The following is a 6000-nucleotide window of genomic DNA, read 5'->3' on the forward strand; positions in this document are numbered from 1 at the left end:
CCCCAGGTAATTTGTAACTTACAGCTAGGAAGTTTTTCCTGACCTAAATCTCCCTTATTGCAATTTAAGCCCATTATTTCTTGTCCTGTCCTCAGTGGCAAAGGAGAACAATTAGTCACCCTCCTCTTTAAAACAACCTTTTCTATAACTGAAGGCTGTTATCACAGCCCACCCTCAGCCTCTCTCCTCCAGACTAAACAAACCCAGTTCTTTCAACCTTTCCTCACAGGTCAGGTTTTCTAGACCTTTAATGATTTTTGTTGCTCTCTTCTGGACTTTCTCCAATTTGTCAGCATCCTTCCTGAAGTGCGGTGCCCAGAACTGGACACAATACTCCAGCTGAGGCCGTATCAGCATGGAGTAGAGTGGAAGAATTACTGCTTGTGTCTTGCTTACAACCCTCCTACTAATACGTCCCAGAATGAGGTTTGCTTTTTTTTGCAATGATGTTACCCTGTTGATTCATATTTACTTTGTGACCCACTACGATCCCCAGATCCTTTTCTGCTGTGCTCCTTCCTAGTCAGTCATTGTCCATTTTGTATCTGTGCAGTTGCTTATTCCTTCCTAAGTGGAGCACTTTGCATTTGTCTGTATTGAATTTCATCCTATTTATTTTAGACCAGTTCTCCAGTTTGTCCAGATCATTTTGCATTCAAATCCTGTCCTCCAAAGCACTTGCAATAGCTCGGTATTGTCCACAAACGTTGTAAGTGTGCTCTCTGTGCCGATATCCAAATCATGTATGGAGACACTGAACAGAACCAGACCCAGGACAGATCCCTGCAGGACCCCACTCGATTTGCCCTTCCAGCTTGACTGTGAAACTACTCTCTGAGTACAGTTTTCCAACCAGTTGTTCACACACCTTATAGAAGGCTAAATGCAGTTACCCAAGTTGACAGGTCCTTTGGTTGAACTCCTCTTCTCTTGCGAAAAAGGCGGTGGGGTTTTTAATAACCATGAGTTTTCAGGATCTCGATTGTTTTTTTAATCTCATCTACGAGGTCCCACCAAATCTCCAACCCAGGATCCAGTGCAGGGAGCTGTGCGGGGCCTGGGGGACAGACACCCAGAGGGTAGTGCCACTGCAGCAGTGTAGCACAGCATGCGGATGGACAGACCCCGCACCAGAAAAGCATGTGAACACGCTGCATATTCGTTGCTTAGGACAAGCAACTAGCTCAAAGAGCAATGCTATGTTTTTTGGGGAACAGAATCGGAAGCCACCGCACGGGGATTGTAGCAGGGTGGTTACCCACTCCGGCCCTTTTGGGGCTTTAAGACAGCCCTGGGAAGGGGCTTTAGGCTGGGCTGAGTGGGGAAGTGGCTGCAGCTGGGGCCACGCCTCAAACTGAGCCCCAGGGCCTTATAAAAAGGCCAGGGAAGCCAGAAGCCAAAAACAGTCTCTCTCTGGCTGTAGAGGGAGATGGGCCTGGCTGCAGGGAACTGGACATAAGGTACCTGAGTGAAGCAGGGCTGGGGAAAGGCAGAGAAGCTGGGGAGCTCTAGCCGAGAAAGCCCCAGGCTGCAGCCTAGCGAAGGGCTAACAGGTACTGGGGGTTGCAGAGGCAGCCCAGGGGTAGGCCAAGGCAGCAGGTCCAAACCCTCCTTGCCAGTGATGAGTGGCTGATACTGCAGCCTGCCCCAGGGCGTGGGGCTAGACCATGACTGGCAGTAGCCTGATACTGAGGCAAGGTGGGGATAGAGGGTGGGGGTTCCCTGGGGAGGGGAGACCCTGAGAGAAAGGGGTTACTGCTGGGGGGCAGCACCCCATGTAAAAGGGCACCGGGATCCAGGGAGGGACCCAGGGCCAGAGAACAGGCGGATCACCAGCCTGCAGAAGGCGCTATGGGTCTGGAAACCGAGCTAATTCCCCGGAGTCGCCAGCAGGAGGCGCCGCAGGGGTGAGTCTGACCCGGTTACAGGGATGTTATGAACTTGTCTACCCGTGTCGATCCCGCCCTGCTCTGGGAATGCCTCTGGAAACGTGAGCAAACGACCTGCACGAGGGCACCCATGCAGATGCTGCTGAGGTGCAGGAAAGCAAAGTGGGTAAATTAATGGCTCCAGCAAGGAAATTGCAGACTGAAGGCAAATCTGGGGGCTTTGTTATAGGCTCCAGAGGTCAGAGCAGCTGTGGGGAAATAGTTAGTTATAAAACCCATCTGCTTGTGAATGGAACACCAGGGTGTGGGAAGAGGGAGGGACAATCTGTTCCTGGTGGCGGGACGGAGGGTGCTAGCAATGGCCAGGAAATGACCAGGGTGCACTGAGTGGGACTGAACATCAGAGCAGCACATTCAAGGCTGTTCAAGCCCTGAGAGACCCACAGACTGTGCCCTGGAAGCTTTGATTATTCAGTCTTATTTGTGCTGCAGGCCCCAGCCAAGGCCAGGGCTGCACTGGGCACTGCACCGGGAAGCCTTGGAGGTCGGCAATGACTGTTGTGGAAGGGGCGGGAAAGGCAGATTCCTCTGGGTAAAGCAGGGGAAGGGCCGGACCTCTCCGTCCCTGGTTGGTTTTATGGACAGGAAGGAATTCTATCCTGGGTGACAAAGCCCAAAACACAGCACCTCCCTTCCCCCCACAAAACAGGGAGAGGGGAGCGTGACTGTCCTGGGAGAGCAGGTGCTGGCTGCCAGTAACTAATGACAGCTGAGAGCGCAGGAGGCCTGGCAGGATCAGGCCCTCGGAGGCAGAGGGGGAGTGCCAGAGACAAAGGCAGAGCGGAGAGAGCTCCTTTCCCCACTTGCTCTGAGTCAGCGCTTCCACCACAAACCAGATGTGCTTCGTTTCGCCCTTTGACAGTGACCTTTAAAGAGCTGGCTCTGTGGCCGTGCCGTCCTGCCCACGGACTGACAGTCACCCGTGGCTCACCAGGCGCCACTGAGTGAAGAAAAGGAGCCACACGGAGCAGTGGCCGTAGCCTTTCGTGGCGGGGTAACGTGCCGCAACGTGCAGCATGATTTAAACTGGGGACTGGCTGAGCCGCTTTGCACAGAGCGTGTCCTGCCCACTGGGGACCAGCCACAACCATCCCTAGAAACCACTTCCTAGGCTGCGGGGTCCTGCCACCCCCCAAGTCCAGCGCCAGAGGGGACCCCCTTCTTGTGTGTGCTGTGGAAGTGCCTGGGGACACCCCCTCCCCCCCGCTGGGCGAGGCGCTGCACAAACAGAACTCACAGCTCCATGGAACCGTGTGGGGAAGAAGCCTGTGACCCAGCTGGGTCCCCCTGGCACAATCGACTCTGTAGGGCAGACAGGACTGTCCCCCCTGGGTAGGAAACCACCTGTACCAGCCTCCCCTCCTGCCCTGTGTCTGCCTTGCTGGCTCCGCCTGTCTCTCCCTCTGGGCCTGTGCAGCCCCTGGGACGAGGGGGCTCAGAGCTGGGCTGGCGCAACCCTGATGAATCGCACACGTGTGGAACGGGGGCCGTGTTGTAAGCGGGTCAGCGACAGCCCCTGAAAGTGGCTCAGGTGCCTGAACCCAGGGCCGGTGGAGCCGAACTGGAGACTGGTTCCCCTTCGCACTTGGCTCAGGTTCAGTGCTCCTTGGTGCGGCCGGTTTGATTGGCCAGTGGACCCTCATCGTCCTGCCCTCATGGGACCTTGTGTATCATCACCGCAGATAGCTCTTGAGTTAATCTAATTACTTCATTTCCCAGCCAGGGGCTTACTCCATAAAGTCCTTGGATAGCGAGAGTATCTGGCTCCAAAGCTACGGTGTAAAAAACCCCAGAAGAAATCCCCAACCAAGCCCGCAGCAGATCTTTGCATATTACTTTCTGCATCCTTTTAAAGTGACCTGGGGGAAAAATAAAGGAGCTAGAAATGCAAAGAATCCAGCAGTCAGGCTTTTCCTTATATTCTTCTCAGGAACATTTCCACATTAATGGGTAATTTACAACCCATTTAACCCCTTCCGCACTACTGACACAAATCTGCTCTCCTTTGTGCAATAGCCCTCTTTGAAAAAAGCCAGCCCCGCCTTTTGGCTAGTGTTTGCATTGAGACAGCACAAATAATTCCAGAGAGTGCGGCTGGATTGGTTTGCTAATCTCTAAGGAGGGGGAAAAATGTGACAAATGTTGAGCATGGTGCTTGAGTCTGAGTGGCTGGTTCTCTGGGGGTCACTCCAAGGGCCAGGGAGGGTCCAGCCAGGGGAGGGGAGAGGTGTCTCACCGCATGGGACAAGTGCAGTTTTGGTGGAAAGGTGGATTTTCGCCACAGACCAAAAAACCAAAGCCCTCGTTAACTCAGGTGTGTTCACTGGGATCTGGGACCCGGGGCCGCGAGTCGTTACCTGTTGTGCATTGGGGCTCACCTGGATGAGGTATTCAGGTAACCATGTGCCCCAAGGGTGTGGCCCTAGCAACGAACCGGCCAACCCAGTTGGAAGGGCCTGGCCCATGTGCCCCTGCCTCTTCAGCGATCGGCTTGAGGCGCCAGTAGGAAGCAGGGGTCATTTCTGAGAAATGCAAAAGGCAGTAAGTGTTTGTATTGAAAAGGGGGGAGCGGCAGGGCGAGGGAGGGGCACGTGGGAGGGAGGTTGATGATCAGGTGTAAATATTTGCCAACTGGAATAGGATTGCACAGGAAGGTTTTTTCCATTGAAATGTGAGTGAATTTAGTGCTTATGAAGTGGAGGAGCTGACAGCGCAGGCTTGAGCCAGGCATCTTGCAGGCAGGTGCTGTGTAGCTTTTCCCACACACAGCTCTGCCAGTGCACTTCAGTCCTGACCTGCAGCCCCCCTGCTAGCCCAGTCCTGGGCCCCACACAGCTCTGCCAGCGTCCCTCACCCCCTGCTTGGGCTCCCTCCAGCACACTGTTCGTGCAGTCCCCGTAAGCCTTACCTCCAGCTCCCCTGCTGCTCTAGTGCGGGGCATCCCAGACAGCGACTCAGTCCCGCCCGGCAGCCCACCCTGCTATTCCAGGCCTGGCTTTCTCCTGAGCAGGCTGAAAGCTGCATGGATGTATTTGGGATGGGCAGCAAACCAGGCTGAACTGAGCATTTTTCTCTTTTAACCACAACCCCGTGTCTCAGAGTGGGGGCTCCTAACTGAATGGTGATGGCATCACCCTACCCGGGGAGTCGCGCCACCCGCACCCATCCCCCCCCCCCACCCGAGGCTGAAAATGGTACTGTGGCCTCTCCAGCCCCTGAGCCCTTAAGATCCAAAAAGACCATGCAAGTGATCCCTTCCCAGGAGCCTTGGCACAGTGCTGGGGCAGGAACATTCCCTGGTACAGGGTACTGGCCTGGCACCTGGGCTTTGCACCCCTCACTGCCATTGCTCTGCTGCGTGCCCTGGGGCAGGCCCCAGCTGCTCAGTGGGGATAATGATGCCACCTTTGTACTTTGCAATTGAGGGATTAAAGGTAGATGCAGAGCATGACCCTTACTGGAGAGTTTGCAAGAAGAGCAGAGTAGCAGGGTCCTGCGAAACCCAAGCCAGATTCGTTTAGGGTTTAAGCCCCAAACTTTCAGAAGCATCCTCCACTTCTGGGTGCTCAACTCGAGACCCTTAGAGTCTGATCGGCAAAGGAGGCGAGCACCTGCTGCTCCCCAGACTGCATCTCTGCGGGCCCACAGTGCCGCAGCCGGGGCTCCCCATGCGCAGGGCCCTTGACGCCAGGCCAGAGCTTCCTGCAGCCCCCTTCCCTGGGCAGCTCAGTGTCCTGAGCGTCGGTAGTTCAAGACACAGGCGCAGATCCCCAGCTGGTGCAATCGTAGCTCTAATGAAGCTACAGGAACGGTGCAGGCCCTGGCCCACGGGTTTGCTGACACCCCCGGGCAATCACCAGGCACGTGGATATCAAGGCCTTAACTAAACTGGAGTGGCTGAGAAGCATCCGTGCAGCGCAGCTAGCTCTGGGCATGCTCACGGGAGTGGGCGGGTGCTTCCCAATTACCGCCCTGAACAAGTGGACGAAGCAAGCCCGGGACACAGCGTTCTTGCTGCAAAGTGCACAGTGTCCCGCTCCCCCACCCCCAG

This window comes from Mauremys reevesii, linkage group 26 (assembly GCF_016161935.1).
Source record: "Mauremys reevesii isolate NIE-2019 linkage group 26, ASM1616193v1, whole genome shotgun sequence".
In the NCBI taxonomy this organism is placed as follows: domain Eukaryota; kingdom Metazoa; phylum Chordata; order Testudines; family Geoemydidae; genus Mauremys; species Mauremys reevesii.